Genomic DNA, 14,776 nt, shown 5'->3' on the forward strand with positions numbered 1-14,776 from the left:
ACAGTACCTGTGAGACGATAAAGACAATATTAATCAGACGTGTAGCAGTAGAGATATTCAAACTCAAAGCATCATTTCTCGTGGCTTTGGTCAAATAAACGTTAACCTACTTATCAGACAAGAGTTTAGCATAGTTACTGAATGATGTAATACATCATAAAATGGGTTTAGCAATGGCAAGTTCATTGTTTTACGTGGCTCTCGGTCGTCTTTTTATGCTCGCATGGTTTGGAGTGTACGAGAAAACCGGAAAACTTAGAAAAAAACCTTTGGAGCGAGGAAGCGAACTTAACGACAATAAAAAACTTATTAGCTTGTTTAGCTGGGGATGAATTGAACTCTCGAACCTCTTGTGGCTTCGCCACTAGATTTTACGGCTCCGCCGCTCAACGCCTCATGGAGCACACAAAACCGCTAGCTAAGCATAAGCTACAAACTCAATATTGAGGCAAGGTTCGTGTACCGAACCGTGGCCACAAAGATGGGGGTCGCAACGCTCTCTGCTGGCTACTGCTGAGCCAGAGCTTTAATCCGATAAATCGCAACTTGCACCCTGGATCGAATGGTACAGCCGCCATGCCTTGTTTCTCACCCTAGTTCCTTTCCATTGAGCGATGATTGGGCAAAAAACAAAATTTAAGTCGATCTTAGAATGATACTCAAAGTCAAAAATTGATTATATCAAAGAGCAGTGGGAAATGTAGCTTCTTAGAGACTGGGCGAAATAGGTCCCCAAATATGTCAGTATGTAAATCGCTTTCCAAACCCCATTTCTTATCCAAACAAAGCATTGCTTCAGGTATGAAAAACCTCTCTTCCTAGAATAAGCAAGGTTCGAATCACTCCTCAGGTTACGTTAAAGTTTACCCTTGCATGATACAGACCGCTGCCATATTGAGCCTTGACAATCTTTGGCATATTATGGTGGAAAATTCGTAAAAAAGTCGAACTTTGAATCACGGCCTTAAAAAATAAGTTCCCGGCACCCCTATTCCTTCTTGCAAAATTGGATATTGCTTTAACTTCTGTAACAAAATTGTTCATTCAACATTGCAAGGATAATCATAAAGGAAACATTTCCATTCCTAGTGACCAAGGTTGTGGCTTTTCACCAACGAATCCTACTCCTGAGAAAGAAAGCCAAACCGAGATGTAAATAAATATATGTAAAGTCTGCACCCTGGGTCTGACTCGCCATAACTGCTGGAACCCTATAGGAACTCCTTATGATGTTAGTCCATAGTAGCCTATCTTCCCACCTGTGTCTTGCCAGTCTCCTTTGCAGGTTTTTTGTGCCTCTTTTATGTTCCTGGTTATAAGGGGCACATGTTCCGCGAGAGTTAAAATTCTCAACCAAGAATACAAACAGGACCCAGATTCCAACGCGCAAACCATTAGACCTACGTGCGCCCCATTGACCAAATATAGACATACAATAGAAATTTTAAGTATTCTATCGGCTAAATTAGGACTAAAACCGTAACATGTCGATAAGTCTAATATATAGAAATAAAGAAATTTCCCGGTTTTCTAGAATCAATTTTCGATGGTTTTAGAACGTGACCGGGAGAACGCGATTGTTACATCATTGCAAAAAATAATTTCGGTAATATCTGAAGAGATTTTACCGATATATTTGTTTGGATGAAACTCTCTTTCTGTTTACAACCTAAATCTCTTAATAAATTTGAGCCCATGTACAGTTGTGTACGTGTAGAAAATCATAAAAGTAATAGTTGTTTTTGGCCCGCTGTTCGTCAGCGAGTTAATTTATGTCATCAGTTAGTGCTTTTTGTTTGCTAAACTCAACAAAGTCCTTCTATACCGGAAACCGAACATTTTAAAAATGCGTAGGAAAATTTCCGTTGGATTCTGGATTTTTTACCCATAGGTACATTGAGATTAAAGGTAACAGTGGAAAAGGTGAACGGAAATGTCATTACGTTCTTGGTCCTGGTAGATAGAGGAACTTACGCTAACATGTTCATGTAGTAATTTAACTTTCTTACGTATATGTGCACGATCCTTCGCAGTAATTTAACTTTCTCTTAAATACCAAAAATTCCTCTTGTTGAGTTCTTTGAAATCTCAACAACTTCGGTTTTGCCAAAAGAAGAGACACTGTGGGAACATTAACCGAAAAAACGTCAGCGTCATTTGTTTTATGAATAGCTAGAGGGTATTGTTGGACAGAAATCCCGAGAATGACAACAAAACCACTCAAACAAAACAATAGTGGATCCTTAGTAGATGACTCTCAGTGAAACATTAACTTTTTTGGGCTATTTTAAAATCTTATAACACTTTTGGGATCCATGAGGACCTTGAATCACGACATCAGAATATCGGCATTTTTTCTGCAAGACATTTGAAAAATCAACAACTTAGTTTTTAAAGAAGCGGAATGAAAGAAGTTTCCCGGTAAAGTCTCATTTTTATGTTCAGCCAACGTGGTTTACCCTGAAATACCAACATTATGTAACTATACATGACTTTTACATTACGATCAGAAAATGAAACCGTTTAAGGCAACTTTAAAAGCTATGTGTGGAACTCGACTATGTGGTCACAGCACAGTATGCCATCAGCGGAAAAACGACAGCCACGAGTTAGCACCATGATGAAAAGGCTTACAAATTGCATTTTTTACATTTCTATCTTTAAATAAACGGTTTATGTCCAGTTGAGATCCAATGAGTGTCCTTTTAAGAATAAATTTGCAGATGCAAGTGCCCTTCAGCAGGCGGGATGAGTAATTAAGATAGAATCGCTATTTTTTTCAGTAGCCTCTCGACTCAGTGGCTATCATTCTGCATAACAAAACGTTCGAATTGCTCGTCATGGATCATTAAATATTCCTCAACGACCACTATTTGTCTGCATATTTATTGACCTGAGCGCCACGGGATATAACAAGACTCAATGAGACACCACTGTTGGCTAAATTTTTTAGGACAACTGCGTGTTTATGTCATATAAATGTTGTTTGGCTTTACGTGGCGAGAAGTTTACAGGAGTTTCCAGGCGCTCTGAGATGTAGTTGTCCAAGGACATAGCTTGGATTCAAATGAATGGATACTTCAAGCTTGCAGTGTCATTGGAGCATTTTATTTCGAGGAATGGGGGCGTGATCATTCCAATCTATATTTGAGTCATTCAATAAGTATTCGATTTATCTTATCGGTGAGTAGGTATATAAGGTCGCTGTGTGAAGTATCGCGAGGCACATTTGCATAGACACGCTGAGAGAAAGATGACAACAACTACAGTGCTGACGATTTCCTTTGTATTCTTCCTCGTCTTGGCTTCCCTCTGCAGAACCAGTCAGGGGTTTGCTTTATCACTTACTGCAAGAAGAGATGAACTTAAGAAGAGCAAGAGAAAGCAGGTATCGGATGGAGTTAGGCTGAGAAGAAAGCTTAAGAGACTGAAGGACAAAGAACTGGAGCTAGAAAGAAAAGTATCAGAGTTATCGAAGTGGGTTCGAAGATACAAAACAACGCACAGATCTAAGGTGAGATTCTTTGGACCTTGATCCTCTTTATTGTGCTCAGGGTGTTATCTCTTCGCATTATGCCAAATGCTAGCTAAGCCAACTAGGCTCACAGATTTCATGCAAACAGCAAAGATTGCATAACCAATAGCAACGGCTTTAACTTGTTATGCACAGACTATGACAGCTCAAGAACTAAGTCGCTTGCACGAAGTGGTAAACTTTAGCAACCTTGTATTGTACAATTTGAGTAAAAACAACATGTTTACAAAATTGAAATCACGAGAGCAACTGAACCACATTCTTGACACTTCCTGTTGCTTGTTTCTGGTTCAACAACTGCAACCGCAATGAAGATGAAACAATTAAAGTTATTGGCTGGGTTCCCTTATAAAGCAGTTTGACAAATTGGCAGTTGTTACACGTACATTTCGGCTCTATGATATGCAGAAGATCCAAACTACTTGGTATTGTCTAACACGGATGTTATTTGCTTTTCCAGACGAAACACGGCAGATTTTCTGGAGCAGATACTTGGTGAAATTTACGAAGACGATGTTCACTCTTGCGAGGAACTGAAAAACAGAGTGCCAGCTCAAGAAAGATCTGGATGAAATGTTATTTATTAGTAGGACGCTTTTTAGAAAAAAGAGAGTCTTGCATCATCAGAATGTTATTTATTTGTAAACGGAAAAAGTGAAGCCATATAATGATTATCTATTTATAATAAATACATCTTTGATATTCGTTCAAGGACGTTGTTTTTGCTATCTCATGCCAAGCCTAAGCCTTAAAGACTCGAAGATTGAGTTGACTGTAATGGATTAGTTATCTCTTAAAATACACCTTGCAAAAAATACCCATTACATGTTTTATTTCATTATGAAAAGGAAGCTATTTGGGAAGGAAACGACTGTTGTATGACGACAGAATGACATGGTAATTATGAAGATATCAGCCCATTTCAGCTTCGTCTTAGTACAAACACTTACCAAAACAACTTAGGTTTAAGTAGTTTTAGTGCATTAAACAAATTTAAAGCACTTTTTGCCTGCTTGACATTGTTTCTAAAACGGAGTCGGTTGATTAAATGTCTTTGGATGCCATCTTGGAGAGATCCGTTCCTCAGCGATTAAGGAATGCATTAAAGCTATTCAATATAATTACTTGATAATGGGTATTATCATTGACTGTAGGAAATAAGTGGGACGTAATAACTCTCAAAAATACCAATTTACTTTACTCCGATTAATTTCGAAAGTCGATAAAATGGTTATCCACCGACTCGCTGCCCTTTCGTGTTTATGTGATACCTTCATATTTCACTTGAACACGTGGTTCTGACGGCCGCTCATTTTCAGAAAAATAAGATAGTTTTTTTACTTAAGATCTGATTGATCGTCATTTCTATTTTTACGTAATATACGTGCGGCTATAAATGTTTTCTACGCGTAATGATGCAAGACCCGATGACGGAAGAAAATAAACACGGGTAAAACAGTCATCATCTGGGCAGGATGACGTTGTCATGGTCGATCGATTGCGCTCAGTGCATTCCATATATCAGAAAGTCAGAACGACCTTTAAAACAAAAATAGATCGTCCCATATGTCTTTCTCACGTTCCCTTTCAACATGAAACTCCATTAAAAAAGAAATGGCCTCTTTGCTTCGTTCTCTGTTGTCCCTTGTTGGTCAATGTTTGCCATGCTCACTGAATTGTCATAGAAGACACCCTATGAGTTCTTCATACCTCGGCAATGACAAACACTTGAAAACGGTGCGAAATTACGAGGGATTCGGCGAGAGCCTGGTGCAAATTGTGACGGATCGGGAGAGAACTGGTGGTGGAAGGAGAGGTTTTAACATACAATATCTTGGCTGGATTGATTATCGACAAAGTTTAAGTTTGTTGCTTTTTGGAGCGAGTTATGTTAATTTCTAAAATTATTTCTGGACCTGAAACAGTGACAAGAAATTCTTGTTACGTAAACAGTTGCAATTTTTGTTCGCGAATTAAAATAATTCCGAATATTCCACTCATCCGGATTGGTAATAATGCAATTAGCTAATTCACAATTCCCCATTGCTTGACCGTAGGGCAGATGATGTGAAGATAAAATACTGCGAAGAATCTTAAGTAATCTTCTCTGCAAACAAATTCTACTGCCTGAAAATATGATGATCCAGATATCTGGTTTAATTTCCATAAAGATACGAGTTAAGTATCTGTAAAGATGTGACTCATTTCGACTGCTTCAGCTGGAAAAAAAATAGTTTCATGCTACTCATCGTCCAATTGAACTATCACACAGCATGCATTACTAAACGAAGGTTTTTTTAATTCCCAGACGGAAATTACTGGAGTGTCGACTCAGTGTAAACCACATCCTGAACCTAAACGCTGGACTCATGACATCCGAAAAGCCAAGATCTGGCCCTACATTATATGCCCAAATTTGGTTATCGTAGTGACAAACTAGCTGTATGATACAACTGTTGGAGAGCTACAGAGAACACATTTTTTCCTCTCAAAGGCGCAGAAAAATCTCTAATATGCATTCACAGTAATAAGGCATGCTTTTCGTGCGACTTTGCAGTTTATGAGTTCTTTAGAAGAGACCGACATCGATAGCTTGAATTTCATTTTGAAGGCAATTTCTGAAGGGAACGTATTTGCGCGAATCGCCTGCTATTTCTGGAAAGGTGTAATACTTCGTGCTAAAGAGAGGCGTGATAAGAAGATTTGACTGACCTGTGTGTTATACTGACCCATACTGCTTATCTTTGTTTATCTTGCAAGTTAAGCTTGGTCATAAAATGTACTCAAATTAAACATCACGTTTTTCGTAATTCTATTTTAATAGCCTTGTCTGCTAGCTCTGGCATTTTGCCCTCTTGCAGCTAATGACATATATATCAATGGCGGCTGTTGGTGATTTATTTCTTTTACAGGCTCACATCTGTTTTAGTTTAATTCGCTCTCTGCAGTTCTTCTTTTTCATCTCAACTGTGAAGATGTCAACCAAATAAATCAACAAGGCTATGCGGTCCAGATAACTTTCGTACTCTTTCCGGTCGTAGAGTATCAGAACGCCCCCTTTACAAACGTAGCCCTTCCACGGATTTATCTCATACGAGCTTAGCAAACAGGCTAAAATTCTATAAATAGCTTACAATAACATCATCTTGACGAAAACGCATGCGATAACAGTTTAGATTTACACCTCTAATGAAATTTATAATTCAAGTTTAAAACTTTTAAAATCTTGAGTCGTTTACGTGTCCTACGCCGGTGTCGGCAAAAACAAATATCGTTTGGAGTCCTTCAGACCAAAACACCGCATTTTCGTCAGTACCACAAGTCTTGCATCCTTACTGAGGTCCACCAGTTCGGTTGGGAGAGTTATCTGCCGTTTTTGCTCTCTATTAATGGCAACAAAGGAAACAGAGTGTAAGATGCATTAGTTCCACACTTAAAAAAAAACAGTCATTGTGTTGGTGGGTGTTTAGATTATGTGCAAATTGCTCTTTCGTCAGTCAACCATATCACGGGCTGCAACGTTTTAAAAGCTATTTCGCTAAGCGTATCACTAATAAAGGAGGCATTTAATTACCGGTCACAAAAACGCCAGAAAAGGGATTGTCAGTTTTCCGTGATTCTAGGTTTGCAAAAGTTCATCGCTATGTAGACTTCTCTTAATAAAAAAAAAAAAAAAAACAGTAGTCGTGACTTTTCGGATCATTACGCCTCCCTCTCTTTGTCTGTGGTCTAAATTGTCTTAAACTTGTGGAATACTACTCATGTGATGTGATGGTCTCTCTGACATGCTCAAAATTTTTATTATGGATTAAACGTTGGCCTGTAAGGTCCCTTAGTCGGCTTTTGGACGTGTCTGAAAGATGTCGTAAAATCAGCAAACGTCAAATCTCCTTAAAAACTGTCTTCCATCAACACCCTCTCATGTCAAAAATAAATAAAATCAAACAAGAATGGCTATTATATGTAATATTAATTTTCCGCTGAGAGGTTTCTCTTGCGATCTTACATTGGTTATTAGTAATAATTGTAACATGAAGCAAAGCTTTGACACAAAAGGAAAAAAATTATTGAGCAGGAAGTTCACCTATTTTAAATGCTTTCTTACTTGATATCCTCTTTACCCAGTGTTTCAGCCATTGGTCTTTCGGCTTCTGTTCTGCCTGCTTGAAATTCGATGTCTCAAGATTTGGTTTTTCTACTCGTTGCCCTGTCAAAATTATTATGATGGCTTTAGGATCTCCTTGTTGTTTAATTGGATGGCCAACAGCGATAATCTTCAGTAATGCAAGCATTAGTAAAAGCGATATATAAATGCTCCTCATGGTCGTGCGCGATGTTTAGCTCGAGCTTATCTTCAACATTGGCGGCTGTCAATGCCACAAGTCTTTATTTATCAACACACTGAACCGGATATGCTTCAAGAAGAATCAAGGTTCATTCTTTACTCAAGATCGTGGCCAATCAGACAATGAGATCTTAATTGCCTTCCTGTTAATGAGATCCGCCTGTTTTTAGAGATCTGCTGGCTTAGGAGTGGGCACCCATTACGCAGTGAGTAGCTTTCCCAACACACACAGCGTGCTTTCAAATGCGATGCTGAGGACCTCGGAAGATTTTCACTAACACTAACTTGAATAGAAATCTCGCCTCCATTCAGCTTCATAGCGTTAGTTTTGTTTGTTTGTTTTTTTTTGTTCTTTTGTTTCGTTTTTTTACATTTCAATGATGAGTAACAGCCGAAACCCACAGGTTACAATAAGAACGTGTTTTATTATCACAGAAAAATCTAGAGCTCCGAGCAACGGGCGGATCACATATTTCTAGAAAACTTAGAATGTAAACATTCTTGTTTCAAGGAAACGATTTAAAAATTTAATCTTCTAAATGAGGGCACCCACGAAACTGCGGAAACTCACGCCCATTCGAACATTCGACTTGCCTAATTCTAGTCTTTTTTTTTTTTTTTTGGCACGTATCCTGCAAATTATACACGTAATTTGATTTATTTGACTATCCCATATACGAAGGTCTTTTTGCCTCACAACTTGCTCGATGATGTTGCCGGAGGATCCCAGACAGACAGCTGACTTACAAAGACGGTTGGTTCATCCATTTTAGTGTTGAACAAAGAAGCTCCATTCTCGCAATGTCAGTGCATACACTTACTCATAAATAAACTTAACCTACACTGGGTTGCCTCCCTATCACATATGCTGATAGTGAGGAGCACATGCATGCACAACTGCCATGAACAATTTTCCATCCGAACATTTGCCAAAGATTTGTTAAACATTTATACTCCCACTTAACTTAACTTTACCAACAGCACGGTGACGTTAAAACATCAATATCCTCTTTTCCTTTCGCAATCAACGAGTTTCCCTTGATCTTACAACTTGTTTAAAGGTCATTATACCGTAAAGCGTTCTTTCTAGCTAGTTTGCGGCAGCTGATGCTAATTGACGATTTGGTTATTAAGATCAGAATGTGATCAAACACTACAAACATTCACATCTCTTATAAGGTAAGGAGCGAGGATGGCATGGCCACCCTGCTATTGGCAAACATGTTGGCTCAATACTGTTACTTATCTAATTAAAGTCTCTTTCTAATGAGGAGAATCCTGATAAGAAAAATTAAATCATTCGGTGGGTCGAAGGGCTCCATAGTTAGCTTATAGCGATCCAAACGTTGCCATTATTTGTGAGCGTTTAAAGTCGACATAAAGCGACGTATAATGACTACGGGAAATTTTAAATAACGAAGGCGATTTCGGGCGATCTTGGAACAATTGGCGACTGAAGAGATTTACTGCTTGGACATGTAGAGCATCTAGTCCGATCTTCCTGACACTGAATAGCTCATTTTTGCTTCATTATAGAAGATTTACACAAATAGCAACACTAATAATAGTATCAGCGAGGACAGACACGAGTCTTAATATATAAGAACGCTAACAGGCGTATCAAAGATAACGCAGAACCGAGCAGATTTTTACAGTATGGACACAGCTCTAAGAGTCTAAAAATGGTACCAGTTTTGCGTAACGTCCACGGTTTTCACATTTCCGTCGCATGTAGAGCAAAAGCTACCGTTGTATCAGTCGTGCCCGTGTTTGTTATGAAAAGACGCACGTTTTCTTTCAGTGAAACACTGCGACCCAGGCGGGACTCAGATGGGGCAGAATTATTAGCTAATTGGAATCAACAGCATGATAGCGCGGTAGGTTACTTTCTATGCGGTAGTTCACAGTGAGATGATCTTACAGTTTCTGAAAGAAAACTGTTGTTTGACTTCAAAGGAAGATTATGGCTCCAAATGCGCAAGAGGTCAAGGAACACTCATAAAAAAAAGAATAACAAAGCAGTTGTTTCAATTTAATAACTCGATAAGCAGCGGTGAAATACTGGGTAACACTTGAAAAAAACCCGTTTGTGATGTAAGGATGAAGTAGACTTAAAAGTTTTCAATCTCTGTCTGATTATAATCTCCTTATTTTGTCATGTTTAACGAAGCAATATTTATTACCTTTGATGAACACGCCATGATTAAAAACAGAGGTAAAAATTTGCCTTCTCTCTGAAAGACTACGCCTAGAATAGGGAGCGCAGCATTGTATCGAATTCCCAACACGAAAGGAAATACTCGAACAAGCCCTTTGAAAGCTTAAACAGCGTTTTGTCTTGCGCAGCAGGGGGTAAGGGTAACATTTTTGTTCTTGTGAATGTCCGTCCTCCTTACAAAAAAGATGCTGTCTTCGAACAAATGTTAAAATTTATTGAAATACTCTTACTGAGCAGAGTGTGCTTTAACTAAAAAGGTGATAAAAGTTTCAAAATTTACGTTTTTTAACTAATGCATCGTTATCAAACTCTTAGAAACTTCAGTCTTCTGAAACCACCAATAAGCCCTAACCACTGTTGCAAAATTTTCAAGGTAGACGATGCTTAGTTTAAAAAAAGTTCAGCTGACAGGCCTACCTTATGCGTTGCATTTGATTTCCATCACTCTGAGGCCGACAAAATTTTTCAGTGTAGCACTTGACCTACAACAAGGGGTAAGAGAAAGGTGCAATCCCAAGACAAATACAAATTCACTCGATCATTTGATATTTCATGGGCTTCAGTCACGGAACCTAAATCTTAAATAATTTTTTTAACATTTTTCCCTGAAATTTTATCTAGAATTGGCAAGGAAAACCTGTTTTAAACAAGATCAGCAGTTTTTCCGCCAGATTATCTCCGATGGGAATTGGTGCCAGATGAACAACTTAGCAGAGATAATCGCTGTAAAGCTGTCTGCCGAGACAATTACCTGACAAAGTGGAGATCATTTAAAACATGTTATTGTACTTAGGCTAAGTTTTCATATTTTTGATTATGAGAGATATCGATCAGGCGTCTGCTGTTGGTGTGAATTATAAGAACGTAAGACGCGAAGAGAAATTTTGGAGAAGATTTGACTGTAAATTCGAGGTATCGAATGATATGTGGGTGTCATAGATGAGTTTACGTAATCTGAATAAAGGATCCATGACCGAAAATGAATTGCCAGCCAACATAGAATTAACATTTTGGTTGTAAAAGCACCAGGCCAACTGTTACTTAAATTTTCTGAATTCTCTCTTAGTTTATGGCAAAATCATCCTATTCTGAGATTTTTCTGGGAAAGAGGCGAAGAGTTTGGTCGGGGAGGAGGGGTAGAATGAGATGCAAACCATCCCTCTGTAAACTCATAATGCTCGAGCTAGTCAGTAGAATTACATCTGGTCACTCAAAAGCTGAAAACACCATTAAGCTCCCTGAACACGATCAATCTCCCGTCTTTTTGTTCAAGACTGTGAATGTAGAAATTGAAGAAATGTTTTATTGGTCGGTAAGTTCGACAGAACTGGGATGGCATCATCGTGGTTTTATAAATAAATGGACGTCTAATCGTTTGCCATGCGGAGTCAGGAGACGCTATTGAGCGCTGCTTGCAGGCAGGTCCCAAAAACGTATCAAAAACAGAAAACAAAGAAACTTTTCGTGACTTAAACCTGACAATTGCAGATGACAAATTACAATGATAAACAATAGGCTGTCTTCCTTCGAAAAAAAGATTGAAAAGGCTTGATGAATACATGGGTTGAACGGAATCACAAGAAGGCGAACGATGCATCTAATCTTTAATGAAGATTTCATTTTATCAACTATTCAGTTCTCTACAGATGAGTATCAAATTTATGTTAAGAAGATAGTCGGAAAAATACATGATCAACATAGCATAAAATCTTGACTTCTGAACACGGAAATGGACCCTCAGACAAATTACATTTAGTTCAAGAGGCAACTTTTGTAAACAGGTCTATCAAATGTCCTGGTTTGGTCTTAAGTTATTATTATTATTATTATTATTATTATTATTATTATTATTATTATTATTATTATTATTATTATAATCGCAGAGAAATCAACTGAATGCTACATTCTAATCAAGCAGCACAGGGCGAAAACCGTAACCTGTGAGCCATGGAGTAAAAAATAAATGTACATTAACTAATCCTAAAAAGCTTTTCCGTTGTGTCTACGGTCCTCCATCTAACAGGAACTCAAACTGCCACCTTGAAAGTCCGGGCAATATTCAAAGTGCCCGAGAGCACTGCACTTATTATTATTATTACTATTATTATTATTATTTTACTATTATTTTATATTATTATTATTATTATTATTATTATTTTCTTCGGACTGTTCCTGACGCCCAGGATTTCATAGAACCTTTGGAAAGTGCTATGAGCCATGTCCTCATACCTGCTATAACTGGGCGCAAGTGTAATCAACTGGAGAGAGACGTGTCGTCCTTACCCGCTCGCTTTGGTGGCCTTGGCCTTGGAAATTCGCTGATAGAAGCACCGAGGGAGTACAAGACATCCGTTGGAACAACTGCACCGCTCGCCGAACAAATTAAAGCCCAACAACATCACTTGCCGGAAGACTCGACAGTAAAGTCATCAAAACAGACTTCCCAGCATAAGAAGGACGAAGACGTCAAAGAAAGAGTGAAGAGTGTTTATGAGAGGGCACCACTTAAGACCAAGCGAGCACTAGATATGGCTACCGAAAAGGGTTCATCGGTATGGTTAACTGTCCTTCCCTTACAAGAGCAAGGATATAATCTCAACAAAAGAGAATTCCGAGACGCTATTAAACTGCGATACGACTGGCAATTCGAAGATATTCCTTCCAAATGTGCTTGTGGGGACGTGTTCACAGTGGACCATGCAATGGTCTGCAAAAAGTGTGGCTTTATTATACAGCGCCACAACGAACTTAGAGACTTAGAAGCTGAGCTTTTAGGAATTGTCTGCAAAGATGTGGAAATCGAACCGCAACTCCAAGACACGACAGGAGAGCAATTAAACAGTGGTTCCAACATGGCGAAAGATGCAAGGCTAGACATTCATGCTCGTGGTTTCTAGGAACACAATCGATCTGCATTTTTCGATATTCGAGTTTGTCACCCAAACGCTGAATCGTACAGAAATCTGAAACCGCAGCAGATTTACCGCATGCACGAGAATGAGAAGAAGCGTTCCTACTCAAGATGTGTTCTAGACATCGAACATGATTCATTTACGCCTCTTGTGTTTACTTTGACTGGTGGAATGGGCCAAGAATGTTTGAGATATCACAGTCGCCTTGCAGAACTCATTGCAGACAAGAAAGGAGAACACTATTCAAAGACAATTTCCTGGATCAGGGCAAAAGCTTCGTTTGCATTATTAAGATCCGCCCTAATGTGCCTAAGAGGATCCAGAACAATTAGAAGGCCCAAATTGGATTTTACTAATGTAGACCTAGATATTCAAAGTTCAGAGGCTGCCATTTGTTAGTTAGTTTCTTTTTTTTTTAGATAATTTGTTATTCGACATTTTCATTTTCATGTATTTTTCGATTTTTTAAGGATTTTATCTTAATTTGTAAATATTTTTTATGATTAGAGTGAATTATCGTTATCATAGTGTGTATACTCTAGTTTTTCTTACATTTTTATTAGACATTTTAACACATTTTTTTTTCGATTTTCAAGCATTTTATCATAATTTTTATAATTTTGTGATTATGGTGAATAAAGGATTAGTTAAAAAAAAGTTGTTATTATTATCATCATAAATATCATTATTATTATTATTATTATTATTATTAGGATTGAAAGAAAACTACTTACTAAACCATCATCTTGAAAGAGTACTAACATTTAGACTGGAGACGGGCCTACCAACCTAAGAAAGGAGGGGCCTTCACGTCAGTAGTTTTATTCAACGGATCCAATTTAGGCTTCTCAGACAAATTGTGACGTAGAGAGGGCCAACTGCTTACCATCAGTGTCTTTGGTTTTTACTTTTCACAAAAACAATAACTTTTCCTCAGGCAATCTTCGCTCCGACGAAGGGCTTACGCTCGAAACGTCAGCTTTTATAATCGTAACGGTGGCCAATTTACCATTTCAACTTTGTTGATATATTCAATCTTCAAAGTAGTCGGGCAGGTGAAATAATTGTGACTATTGTCACAGTTGTCCGTTCCTTTCTACGAGGGATTCGATTTATATATGTCCCTGTGATTGATGCCGTCTGAAGTGCAAAGGATCCCAGCCACAATTCGTTAACTGTGACATTCTTGATCATAAGTCCTGTAAGTCATACAAAAGTTGCAATAAAACTCCGATAGAATGAAGTTCTATGAGTCAAAACTGTGGCTTATGCGGGTCTATGATGTTCTTTCGTTAGACGAGTAATCCAAACGTTTGGCTGGCTCAGCTGCGAACTGAAGGTACACCGTGAAAGGCCTTCAAAAGGTAATCGTCAAAGTTGCTTCGTTCTGAGGTCTTTAAAATAAATGATATTTTTAGCAGAGCACGTTGCGTGATGAGATGGATAAGACAAAGACATTAGATGACCTACAGAATCAAAATAGAGTTTAGACAAACCAAGACAAGTTCGTTCGTGTCGCCAAAGCTAGGTGGGGTCTCACCTCATTTCTTCCCATCGCCATTTGAATCTCATTTATTGTAAAATCTCTGCATGAGCCTTGGTCTAATTTAATTTTGGAAGAGTCTAGGGTGAGCTTACAGCCTGGGGTCGAAAAAGGTTCAGCTTGCTACGCACGAACTCTAATTAACCGGGCGCCAAAGTCCTTTAGACCTATACGCCAGGGCGAAGAGTCACACTCCCCAGACACGGACGCTCTCTCTTTATCG

The 14,776-nt window shown here is 38.5% G+C and overlaps 2 long non-coding RNA genes and 1 pseudogene across 4 annotated transcripts; 2 read left to right on the forward strand and 1 right to left on the reverse strand.

Annotated features, from left to right (window-relative positions):
* The first annotated feature begins 2,984 nt into the window (after window positions 1-2,984).
* On the forward strand, window positions 2,985-4,246 carry LOC111321330 (uncharacterized). The gene is made up of 2 exons (XR_002693964.2): window positions 2,985-3,514; window positions 3,996-4,246. It is a non-coding gene; the product is annotated as an uncharacterized LOC111321330 (long non-coding RNA).
* A 2,089-nt stretch (window positions 4,247-6,335) lies between these two features.
* Window positions 6,336-10,651, reverse strand: LOC111321322 (uncharacterized). 2 transcript variants are annotated; one of them, XR_002693961.2, is made up of 3 exons: window positions 10,516-10,651; window positions 7,641-7,742; window positions 6,336-6,918 (listed from the first exon to the last, which is right to left on the reverse strand). It is a non-coding gene; the product is annotated as an uncharacterized LOC111321322 (long non-coding RNA). The 2 variants fall into 2 exon arrangements; XR_016002019.1 differs by lacking the exon at window positions 10,516-10,651 and having other exon boundaries at window positions 7,641-7,920.
* LOC148741476 (uncharacterized) lies at window positions 8,412-13,643 on the forward strand (annotated as a pseudogene). The gene is made up of 2 exons (XR_016001973.1): window positions 8,412-8,634; window positions 10,720-13,643. The product of XR_016001973.1 is annotated as an uncharacterized LOC148741476 (transcript).
* Window positions 13,644-14,776: the final 1,133 nt, after the last annotated feature.

Source organism: Stylophora pistillata, chromosome 1 (assembly GCF_964205215.1).
Source record: "Stylophora pistillata chromosome 1, jaStyPist1.2, whole genome shotgun sequence".
In the NCBI taxonomy this organism is placed as follows: domain Eukaryota; kingdom Metazoa; phylum Cnidaria; class Anthozoa; order Scleractinia; family Pocilloporidae; genus Stylophora; species Stylophora pistillata.